A 13,384-nucleotide genomic window follows, 5' to 3' on the forward strand; every position below is an offset into this window, starting at 1 on the left:
CTTTAAAACCCATTGGCCATTCGGTAGCATATTGTTTAATTTCCATTTGTTCGCATAGTTTCCAAAATTCCTCTTGTTATTGGTTTCTACTTTCATTGCATCATGGTCAGAGAAGATGCTTGATATTATTTCAACTTTTTTGAATTTTTTAAGATTTGTTTTGTTACCTAACTTATGGTCTATCCTTGATAATGACCCATGTACTGAGGAAAAGAGTAAGTATTCTGCAGCCATTGGGTGAAATACTCTATAAATATCTACTGAGTCCATTTGGTCTATAGTGCAGATTAAGTCTGATGTTTCTTTTTTTGATTTTCTGCCTGGAAGATCTGTCAAATGCTGAAAGTGGGATGTTGAAGTTACCAGCTGTTTTTTTGTTTATTGGAATCTATCTCTCTCTTTAGCTCTAATATTTGCTTTATACATCTAGGTGCTCAAGTGTTAGGTGTATATGCATTTACAATTATTGTATCACTGCCTAGTTGGCCCTTTTATCATTGTACAGTGACCTTCTCTGTCTCTTCTTATAGCTTATTTCTTGAAATATCTTTTCTACGATAAAAATATAACTACTACTGCTACTGTTTCTTGGGTTTTGTTTGCATGGAAAAGCTTTTCTCATGCCTTTATTTTCAGTCTACATATATCTTTACAGGAAACGTTTGTATGTAGGCAACAGATGATCGAATTTTGTTTCCTAACTCATTCATCACTTCATGTATTTTTAAGACTGAGGATTAAAGTAATGTAAAGGTAACTAATAAAAAATACAGTCCATTTCATCAAATCAGTGCAGGAAATTAAAACACAGATTAGGAAATGATTACTAATATAACACAAGTTAGAAAAAAGTTCAAAGCAAGTTAAGAAAAAGCATACAAAATAAGGAAAAAAATGGAGGAAATAAGTGCACATATAGAAGTAATAAAGATAATATAACTGAACCAAGATGAGCCACAGAAGGACAAAGTTCATCAGAGTGGAAAAATAGTCATTGAGTTTATTACATCGTTTTTCCTGACATCTCTGCTGGTGATATCTTGACACAGAGACATGGCATGTCACTTATGTTAGCTAGGAGGGAAGGCTATCTACTATGCATTTCAGGGCCACTATAGTTCAATGTAAATAACATAAATATAGATCATAGAGTTTTAAGTTAGGTTTATCTAGAGAAACATTCTTGGGAAATGAAAACAACTGATATCAAAGGTCCATTATCCCCTCCCCAGTTAGCAGTAACCAATATAATTCATATTTAAATTATTATATTGAAATTGGATAATGGCAATTGGTGTATGTATACACACACATTGTATTAGCAATACAATTAGTGTGACACTCAAATTTACATATGTGTGTGTGCATATATATACACACATATATATACACATAAATACACACACACACATATATATATGTAAATTTGAGTGTCACACTAATTGTATTGCTAATACTATCAAATGATTTTCTGGATCTAGTTAAAATGTTTTTTTTTTTAAGGTACATTTTACCCATGCTTCATCTTTCATACGTCCTGCTATTTAGTCCTGTGGCTGATTATCTGTGTTTTAATGTTCATACACATATAAACATTAGCCTCTTTTGCTCATTAAATGTTATGTTCCATGGAGTCCAAATATATATATATATTTTTTTTCTTCCTGCTGCAGAGCTTTGTTCACAATGGATGACCTTTTTGTTTTATTACAGGGAGATAATAAAAGCAATGCCAGGGCTGGTGGCAGAGTGTCCACCAGAAAGCCTCATACTCTGTAAGACCTGCTCTATTTCTATAAGCAACTACCACCATCAGAATGATTTACTTACCTTGACTCTACGTAGGATTACACCCATGGGAATAAATAGACATAAAAATCCTAAATAATTGCAGTAAATTTGCCTAGAAATTATGCATGTGGGTCATGTAATGTTTGGGCATACCTTAAATTCATCATAATAGGTTAGGATATCTTTTCACAATAATTAACGTAGAAAAACACATTCAGATTTTCACATCCTCAGATAACACAATTCTGTCAAGAGAAGGATTAGTAATTCCCTTAATGATTCATTCTATATTCAACTTCAGTGAATGCAGGAGCCTAGAAAAAGGTATCATTTTGCAATAAATGTCAAAAACATGTTTTATCTAAATAGCTCAACACATAGTACTCACAAAATTTAGGTAGAGATAATTTATACCTTTCTGTGGCCAAAGTCATCTATGGGTTTCCTCGATTTGCTTTTGTCTATAAAGTAGACTCAATTTGCTTTACCACATGAAGCACAAATTTGAAACAATGTTTCATAAATCTCTGTCACTGAAAATTAATCTTTAATTTACAAATACTGCTATCATCCTACCAGCTTTATGTTGCCAGCTTTGAAAATTGAGTTAGACAACATAATGCTGATTTTGAACCTCACCTGTGAGTAAAGACGTCTAATAAAATAAGAATATATGAGCCATTATTAAATGTCCCTAAAGATCTTAACATGTACTCTGATAGGGTTCTAAAATCCTGTTTGGTCCAAACAGAGTTGCTGTAATAGAGCACTGAAGATAAGGCATTTAAATTGTGTTCACAGTTGTCTATCATAATAACTCCACTTGGCAAATTTCACATACTGTTCACATCTGTTGCATAATGTAAGGAGCTGTATAAGATCATTTAAACCTTGTTTGAGAAAATGCATATTACCAAGAGTAAATTCTCTAATTTTGGATCACTGTTTCAATGCTATGTACATATCACAAGCCCAGTATGAAATGTAATGAAAATAGACTTTATAGTATATATTAAATTACTAATAGGTCACTGTCTAGCTATTTCAAAAACTTCCACTTTAAAAATAGATGCTAATATGTGATTTATAAAATTCTTCTTTCTCTTTATGTAACAACACACTGAGTACTTATAAGTACAAGGCATTGTGCTAAGTGTTTTACCTATATTATTGTATTTCATTCTCGCAAGTCTATAAGGCTGCTGTTCTGTTATTAGTCCCTTTTTAGAGAGGAAACATAAATCATTCCAGGTCACACAGATAGTAAATATTGGATACATTTTACTTTAACTAGTAGACTTCAGGTCTTTTTAAATTACCCTCATTTGATTATAACACCATGCATACATGATCAAAACATCACCCATAAATATGTACATCTCCCGTAAATATGTACAATTATGCATCAATTAAAAACAAAATAAAAATTTAAAACTAAAAGTCTTTAGTTTTTAGAACAGTTTAAGGTTTACAGACAATTGACAGAAAGTACAGAAAATGACATACACACTCTTGTTGCTTCTCCTTTCTCCCCCTGTACATAGCTTCACCTATTATTAAAATCATATAATAGTATGGTACATTTGTTAGAGTTGATGATACATGACTATTAATTAAAACACATAGCTTACATTAAGGTCTACTTTTTGAGTTGTACAGTTACCTGGGATACATGCATAATATCATGTATCTGCTATCAAAGTATTACACAGAATAGTTTCACCGTCTTCAAAATTACCTGTGCTTCACATGTTTGTTACTCCTGCCAAATCTGTAGAAACCACTGATTGTTTTACTGTCCCTATACTTTTGCTTTTTTTCTGAATATACTTGGAATCATACAATATTTAGTCTTTTCAGACTGGTTTCTCTCACTAAATAATATGTATTTAAGGTACTTTCATGTCTTTTCATGGCTGGATATCACATTTTTAAAAATCATTTAATAAATGGTATTGAGAAAACAGGCTAGCAATATGCAGAAAGCTGAAACTGGATGCCTTCCTTATACCTTACACAAAAATTAACTCAGGATGGATTAAAGACTTAAATGTAAGACCTAAAACCATAAAAACCCTAGAAGAAAACCTAGGCAATCATGGACAAAGACTTCATGACCAAAACACCAAAAGTAGTAGCAACAAAAGCCAAAATAGACAAACGGGATCTAATTAAACTAAAGAGCTTCTGTACAGCAAGATAAACTATCCTCAGAGTGAACAAGCAACTTCCAGAAGGGGAGAAATTTTTTGCAATCTACTCATCTGACAAAGGGCTGATATCCAGACTCTACAAAGAACTTAAACAAATTTACAAGAAAAAAACAAACAACTCCATCAAAAAGTGGGCAAAGGATATGAACAGACACTTCTCGAAAGGAGATATTTATGCAGCCAACAAACATATGAAAAAAAGCTCATCATCACTGGTCATTAGAGAAATGCAAATCAAAATCGCAATGAGATACCATTGCATGCCAGTTAGAATAGTGATCATCAAAAAGTCAGGAGACAGCAGATGCTGAGAGGATGTAGAGAAATAGGAATCCTTTTACACTGTTGCTGGGAGTATAAATTAGTTAAACCATTGTGGAAGACAGTGTGGCAATTCCTTAAGGATCTAGAAATAGAAATACCATTTGACCCAGCAATCCCATTACTGGGTATATACCCAAAGGATTATAAATTGTTCTGTTATAAAGACATATGCATATGCATGGTTATTGCAGCACTGTTCACAATAGCAAAGACTTGGAATCAACCCACATGCCCATCAGTAATACACTGGAAAAAGAAAATGTGGCACATATACACCATGGAATACTATATCGCCATATAAAAGGATGAGTTCATGTCCTTGTAGGGACATAGATGAAGCTAGAAACCATCATTCTCAGAAAACTGACACAAGAACAGAAAACCAAACATCACATGTTCTCACTCATAAGTGGAAGTTGAACAATGAGAACACATGGAAACAGGGAAGGGAACATCACACACCAGGGCCTGTCAGGGGTAGGGGCCTAGGGGAGGCATAGCATTAGGAGAAATACCTCATGTAGATGATGGGGTGATGGATTTACCAAACCACCATGGCACATGTACACCTATGTAACAAAACTGCACATTCTGCACATGTACCTCAGAACTTATAGTCATAAAAAAATAAATTTAAAAAATCATTGAATAATATTCCATTGCATTGTTCTATCATCAATTCAAAGGCATCTTACTTGCTTCCAGGTTGTGGCAATTATGAATAAAGCTGCCAGGATATATATCCAGGAGCTCTGTATTAGTTTTCTATGGCTTCCATAGCAAAGTATTACAAACTGAGAGGCTTAAAGCAATAGAAATGTATTGTCTCACAGTTGTGGAGGATAGGAGTCTGAAATCAAGATATCAGCAGGATGGGTTTTCTCTCATGGCCATAATGGAGAATCTGTTTCATGCTTATCTCACAGTGTCTAGAGAATTGTCAGCAATCCTTAGTATTCCTTGGCTTGTAGATGCTAATCTCTGCCTTCACTTCACATGGAATTCTCCCCTGCATCATCACATTGTCTTTCCCTTGCTCATGTCTGCGTCTGAGTACAAATTTTCCATTTTTATAAGGACATTAGTCATGTGGTATTAGGGCTAACCCAAATGACCTCATTTTAACTTGGTATCCTCAGTAAAGATTTTATTTCTAAACAAGGTCATATTCTAACGTACTTAGAATAGTACCTTTCTGGGGAGACACAAATTAACCTGCAACAAACACAATAGCTAGATCTTGTGGTGAGACTAGACTTAGCTTCGTTTTGAAAAAAAAAAAAAAAAAAAAAAAAAAAAAAAAAAAACTTCCTTATTTTTTTTCAAAGTGGCTATGCCATATCAAATTCCCATGAACAATGAGTGTTCCTGTGGCCCCACATACTCATCAGCATTTGGTGTTGTCAGTGTGTTGGGTTTTAGTTATTCTAGTCTGTGTGTAGTGAATCTTACTGATTTTCATTTGCAATTCCCTGATCAAGTACAACATGGAGCATCATGTCACCCTGTTTGCCATCTGTATATCTTCTTTGTTGAGTTGTCTGTTCTTATAGTATGCCCGTTTTTTAATTGGGCAGTTTGTTTTCTTATTGTAGAGTTTCAAGCATTCTTTGTCTATTTTGGATATGAGTACCTTATCAGATACCTGTTTTGCAAAGGTTTTCCTCCAAGTTTGCATCCTTTATTTAATTTTCTTAATGGTGTATTTTGCAGATCAGAGTCCTTTAATTTTAATGAAGCCCAACTTATCATTTTTGTATTTTTTGAATTATGCTTTTGGTTTGTGTCTAAAAAGTCATTACTGAACAAAGGATCACCTAGATTGTCTTCCATATTATCTTCTAGAGGCTCCATAGTTTGTTTTACATTTAGATCTATGATCTGTTTTTAGTTAATTTTTGGCAAAAACACAAGGTTTGAGTCTATATTCATTTTTTGCATGTGAATAGACTGTACCAGTTTTTGAAAATACTATGATTTTTGCATCAAATTGTGTTTGCTCTTTTGTTAAAGATCAGTTGACCTCATTTGTATTCAATGGGTCTATTTCTAGTTTCTCTATTCATCTATTTCACCAATATCACATTGTCTCTATGACTTGCTATACCATTATAGTAGTCTTGAAATCAGGCAGTATCAACCCACCAACTACTTCCCTTTGATATCATTTTGGTTATTCTTTGTCTTTTGCATTTCTGTTTCAATTTTCAAATCAGTTTGTCTATATACACAAAATAATTTTCTAAGATTTTGATTGGGATTGCATTGAATTTATAGATTAAGGTAGGAAGAACTGACATCTTACCAATATCAACTATTTCTTGACATTAACATGGAATATTTCCATTTATTTAAGTTGTCTGATTTTTTTGTCAGAGTTTTATAATTTTTCTCATACACTTCTTGTATGTTTTTGAGAATTTATACTTAAGTATTTCATTTTTGGAAAAATATTTTGTGCTTTTCTAATTTTCATATAAATGATTTTGTGTATTTCAAATACAGTTGTTCACTGCTGACATATAGGAAAGCAAATGACTTTTGTATATTAACAAAAAGATTTAATTGGACTTACAGTTCCACATGGTTGGGAGGCCTCAGAGTCATGGTGGGAGGTGAAAGGCTCTTCTTACATGGTGGTAGCAAGAGAAAATGAGAGAGAAGCAAAAGCAGAAACCCCTCATAAGCAAGAATAGCATGGGAAAGACCAGCCTCCATGATTCAATTACCTCCCACAGGGTCCCTCCCAGAGCATGTGGGAATTCTGAGAGATAGAATTCAAGCTGAAATTTGGCGGGGACACAGCTAAACCATATCAGCTTGTATCCTGCCAATTTTCTGTAATCACTTATAAGTTCCAGGGCTTGTTTTGTTGATTCTTTGGGATTTTCTATATAAACAATAAAATCTATGAATTGTGATTATTTTTTCCTTCCCAATTTGTGCACTTTTTACTTCCTTTATTCTTTGCTTTCTTTTTGTTGTTTTAGTGCATTAGCTGGGACTTCCGGTATAGTGCAGAATATGAGTAGTGAGGAGAGATATTCTTGCTTTACTCCTGATCTTAGAGAGAAAGTTTCTAGTTTGTCACCATTAAGTGTGATGCTAGCCATAGTTTTTTGTAAATGTTCTTTATCAAATTGAAGACCACCAATATTTCTAGTTTGTAGAGAGTTTTTACCATAAATGTGTTCGATTTTTTTCCAAATACTTTTTCTACATCTATTGATACGATTACGTGATTTTTCTTCTTTAACTTGTTAATGTGATAGATTACATTAATTAATTTTCAAATGTCAAACCAGTCTTGCATACTTAGGATAATTCCCACTTGGTCATAATGTATAACTATTTTTATTTTATTTGCTGATATTTTGCTGAGGACTTTTGCATTTTATTTTATTTGCTAATACTTTATCTGCTAATATTTTGCTGAGGATAGTGGCATTTATATCCATAGGAGATATTGGTTTGTAGTTTCCTGTCTTTTAATGTCATTGTCTGGTTTTGGCATTGGAGTGCATTTGAAACCACAGTCTGATTCCAGAGCCCATAGTCCTAACTACTATATTCTACTATCATACTGTTTTGTTTTAATACTTGAGTTTTTATCACGAACTAGGTACCGCTTGATGTTTTCACATATATTATTGAATTTTTCTGGATCATATAGCAGTAGAAAAGATAATCCTGGCAGAAGTAAGCAAATGTCCCTCATTTCTAAAATGGGTGTAGTAATAGCATCTTCCCCATGAGATTTTTGTGAGGAATAAACTATGCAGTGAATGACAAAAAGCCAATATGCTTAAGCACTTCACAAACATATAATGTGTTATCGAGATAAGTCAAATCACAACTGAATTATTTTATGCTCCAAACTAATATATATATATATTATATAATACATATATATATTATAAAATACTGTTCTACTTATTAGCATAGTGTTTGGCGCATAGTTCATATTTAACAAATCTTGTTGAATGCATAAATATTTCAGACAATAGTTATAAATTTTCCTTAACTCTTTTTAAGCAAAATTAAGATTAGAAGCTTCAAAATTACTATTACTGGTGATGATAGCTAAAGGAGAAATATAAAATAATTTTAATTTTAGCAATAAAAAAGTAGCAAATGATCACATTTTTTAATGCAAAATATATACATAAATTTCAACTATCACTATACAGATAAAATATCTTTTTGAAATGAGCATAAGTACCCTATAAAATGTTCTACTTCATTACATTAAATAGAGAATGTCTTTTCAGATTAATTATAATGATACTGTAAAAGAGCATGTGAATCTTTCATCAATATGTATTTTTGGTAATTTATTCATGTGAAAATGCCATAAGAAAAAAGACTGATGCTTCCAAAGCAATCACACTGTAATACATTTTCTCAGGTACCCACCATCCATGAGCACTGAGATTAAAAATATGACCCTTTTCACCATGGCACAATAGAGGAAATCTAAAGTCCCAATCATAGTTCTTAGCAGAGGTAGAAAGGATCATGCCTCTATTCTTGCTGAAATTTCAATGTGAGGCATAAGTATCTATTTTAGGATCAAGAAAACCTTTGTAATCATGAACTTACCTCTGACCTCCTAACATGCTATTTGTTAGAGGAATGGAATGAGGTGTTCCAGAGCAGGGGTTAACCAACTATGTCCAGTCTCTACATTTGTATTGTACAATTCATGAGTTAACAATGTTTTTAACATTTTTTATTATGAACAAGGGGGAATATGAGACACAGATCATGGCCCACTAAGCCTAAAATACTTACTATGTGCCTCTTTACCTAATATATCTTTTACAGTGATGAAAATGTTCTGTATCTCTGCTGTTCAGTATGGTAGTCACAAAAGCAAATGTAGCCACTGAGTAGTTAAAATGTGATCAGTGCAACTGAGGAAATGAATTTTAGTTGCATTTAATTTTAATTAATTTAAATTTAAATAGCCACATGTATCTGGTGGCTACCAAACTGGACAGCACAGCTTTAGTGGACCATCTCTCCTGTCCCAATAGTTCTGAACCATCAAAACCCCAAAGCAATAGATGAGATAGAGGCCACTATAACCTTTCTGCCATTTTTATCCCCTTTGATTACACTTCTCTAATTTCTTTCCAATGTATCTTCAGACATTTTACTATACCATTTACCTTGTGTTTTAAGTGGAATGCAGAACAGAATGGTAAGTTAAGACCTGCTTCAGGGTCATTTTGCAAGACCAAGTCAAAACTCTAAATCACTGCCCTTAAAGGAGTGTGGCAAATGGAGGTTAGATTCTTTTGGTACTTGAGTGAAGGGTATGCGTATTCCTCTGATGGACTATGAATTAATCATTATGTACAACGCAATTTCTGAGTTCCAAACTGTTGACTTAAAAACTGGGCACACACTTTTTGATAAATCAGGAATCAATTATGTATAGTTTACAATAAGCAATTACTTAAATGTTTAGGTTTCTACTATTTTTTTATTCTACAATCAACTTTGTTGTAACAGGTCTCAAAATTCTGTGACAGATTTTTGGTCAAGTTGTTTCCATTATAAAGTACTGATTTTAGGCTGGACAGCATGGCTCACGCCTGTAATCCCAGCACTTTAGGAGGCTGAGCTGGTGGATCACCTGAGGTAAGGAGTTTGAGACCAGCCAGGCCAACATGGTGAAACCCCATCTCTATGAAAAATACAAAAAAATTAGGCAGACATGGTTGCAGGTGTCTGTAGTCACAGTTACTAGAGAGGCTGAGGGAGGAGATTCGCTTGAACCCAGGAGGTAGAGGTTGCACTGAGCTGAGATCATGCCCCACTGCACTCCAGCCTGGGCAACAGAGTGAGACCCTGTCTCCAAAAAAAAAAAAAAAAAGTACAGATTTTAAAAACTAACAACTTAAAACTGCCACATGCCCCCCCACCAAGAAAAACAAAAGTGGTCCACAAAACATTCTTCTTTCCCTTGGAAGGTTTCTTGAGGCATTGTTATCATTAACGAATTAGCCAGTCTTTTACTATTAAATTTAAATGGCCTTAAATGGCCAAACAGTTCTGAGACAATTCCTCCAACACTGATTAAGACTGGGGTGGCAAGTGTTAGGGATAATATTCATTTAGCCTTCTGGACTTTCTAGGCAGACCTGGTGACCTTGCCAGCTCCAGCAGCCTTCTTGTCCACTGCTTTGATGACACCCATGGTAACTCTCTGTGTCATATCATGAATAGCAAGGCAACCCAAAGGAGGAGAGTCTGAGAAGCTCCCAACACACATGGGCTTTCCAGGAACCATATCAACTGATGGCAATATCGCCAGACTTCAAGAATTCAGGGCCATCTTTCAGCTTCTTACCAGAATGGCAATCAATCTTTTCTTTCAGCTCAACAAACTTGCATGCAATGTGAGCTGTGTGGCAGTCCAGTACAGGGGAATAGCCAGCATTGATTTGGCCTGGATGGATGGTTCAGGATAATCACCTGAGCAGTGAAGTCAGCTGCTTCCAATGGTGGATCATTTTTGTTGTCACCAGCAACATTGCCATGTTGAACATTTTTAACAGGCACATTCTTGACATTGAAGGTCACATTGTTCCCAGGAAGAGAGTCACTCAAAGCTTCGTGGCACATTTCAACAGACTTTACTTCAGTTGTAACACTAACTGGAGCAAAGGTGATCACCATACCAGGTTTGAAAACGCTAATCTCCACTCCGCCAATAGGCACAGTACCAACATCACTAATTTTGTAGACATCCTGGAGAGGCAGGGACAAGGGCTTGTCAGTTGGACAAGCTGGTGTTAGGATGCAGTCCAGAGCCTCAAGTAGTGTGGTTTCACTGGCATTGCCATCTTTATGAGTGACTTTCCATCCCTTGAACTGAGGCATGTTAGTACTTGGCTCCAGCATATTGTCACCATTCCAACCAGAAATTAGCACAAATGCTACCGTGTGGGGTTGTAGTTAATTTTCTTAATGCAAGTGCTGACTTCATCATCGATTTCCTCGTATTTCTTCTGGCTGTAGGGTGGCTCAGTGGGATCCATTTTGTTAACACCAACAATTAGTTGTTTCCCACTCAGTGTGTAAGCCAGAAGGGCAGGCTCATGGGTCTGCCCATTCTTGGAGATAGCAGCTTCAAATTCACCAACACTAGCAGCAACAATCAGGACAGCACAGTCAGCATGAGATGTCCCTGTAATCATGGTTTTGACAAAGTCTCTGTGTCCCGAGGAATCAATGATAGTCATGTGGTATTTGCCGGTCTAAAATTTTTGCAGGGAGATACCAATGCTGATACCACATTCATGTTCAGCTTTCAGTTTATCCAAGAGCCAGGCATACTTGGACGAGCCCTTTCCCAACTCTGCAGCTTCCTTCTCAAATTTTTCAAGGGCTCTTTTGTTCATACCACAGTATTTGTAGATCAGATGGCGAGCAGTGGTGGACTTGCCCAATTTAAGTGTCCAGTGACGACAATGTTGATATGAGTGTGTTCATTCCCATTTTGGCTCTTGGTGTAGCTTTCAGAACATTTGTTTTCTGGCAGCAAACTCACTGGGGGAAAAAAAACTCTACTATTTTTATAGAACACTTTTTGTTTCCTTGTTAATTCTAAGGGAAAATATACTATACTAGACTATTGTTGTAAATATCAAAGAGGATTCTTTCAAAAAAATGCAAATGTGCTCTGTTTCAGTAGGTCTCAGATGAAACCAAAAACCTTTCTTTTTGACAAGTACACTTAAGCTAAGCTGATGTTGGCAGAGGAGACTGACAGCTCACCCATTTAGTAACACAGTATTAACAAATCCAGAGAAAGATTTGCTGGGAAGTAAGTCAGAACCATAGACTAAGTAAATCTTAAGGCTATCAGTTTTCTACATTATGAGACCTATGGTTTCATGGTTTGTACATTCTGTTTCTTGGGTCTTATATTCCTTGAAAATGACTACTTTTCATTTTCGTCATCTTCTTTCAGAAACAATCAAATGTCCCTTCTTCCGTGAGACGTTCCTTGGATTCCCAGGAAACATTTGGCTTTGTTTTTTTAATATTATGAATTGTACTTTGTAAACTCTATCAGAGTCTATCACATTGTGTTAAATTTGTTTATTTCACACTAAGAGGAGTCATGTCTTATCATGTAAGTAATTCGGTACCTAAAATATTTTATAGTGCATAATTAATGCTCTATAATGTTTGATAAACAGAAAATGAGGAAAAAATTAGAGCTGACTATAGTTAACTGACATTTTAGTTAGGCATGGTAAGTACTTACACTCTGCCAGTTTTTAAATTATAATTTTAGTCATACAATTTAAGGAATCAGATTTTAATCTTAAAAAATCCTCAAGGCAAACTAAAAACGTTAGCTTAAAAATTGCTTTAGCATTCACTTTATGTCATCTTTCATTCCAAGTATATAGACTAGGAATTAAAAATTTAAGCCAAGAAAACACATGAATAAAGAGAGATGCTATTTGTAATGAACTGGAAAAGTGCATTCCCTCTCTATCAATATAAAAGCTTCAGGAGAACAGAGACCTTTTATATTTCTAATACCTACATTAGTGCCTGGCATAGAATTAGTTTTTAATAAACATTTGTTCACTAATTGGAAAGATAGATATATAAATAAATGGGTATATGGATACCATGTGAGGCAGGAGGCCCAACATAGAGTTTTGAATTTTCAAGAAATATCAGACATCTAGATAGTTAAATAAATATAATTTTTACACATTTTAAAATTCAGAAAAAGAACAAAGAAAAACAAAAATATGCAGACTGAACAAAACATTAAATGCAGCCTATGGATCATGAACTTACAATATCTAATAAAAACAAGTAGCAGGAACAAATGTTTGTGCAGTAATACAAATCATGAAATATATTTAGTTAGGTTATATGGGAATTCTTTACAACTTCATATATGATACAAATACTCTGCATGTCAAATCAGCTAGTGCTTTGGTATTTGTTTACCCCTGACAATCTCTTCTTTTCTGAAGTGGCTTTATTCTATCAGAGTGACACTTTCAAAATCA

At 34.5% G+C, this 13,384-nt stretch overlaps 1 pseudogene; it reads right to left on the bottom strand.

Moving 5' to 3' along the window:
- Positions 1-10,364: 10,364 nt before the first annotated feature.
- On the bottom strand, positions 10,365-12,206 carry LOC116533300 (annotated as a pseudogene).
- Between the last annotated feature and the right edge of the window lie 1,178 nt (positions 12,207-13,384).

This window comes from Sapajus apella, unplaced genomic scaffold, assembly GCF_009761245.1.
Source record: "Sapajus apella isolate SASKATOON/1434 unplaced genomic scaffold, GSC_monkey_1.0 scaffold81, whole genome shotgun sequence".
Lineage (NCBI taxonomy): Eukaryota > Metazoa > Chordata > Mammalia > Primates > Cebidae > Sapajus > Sapajus apella.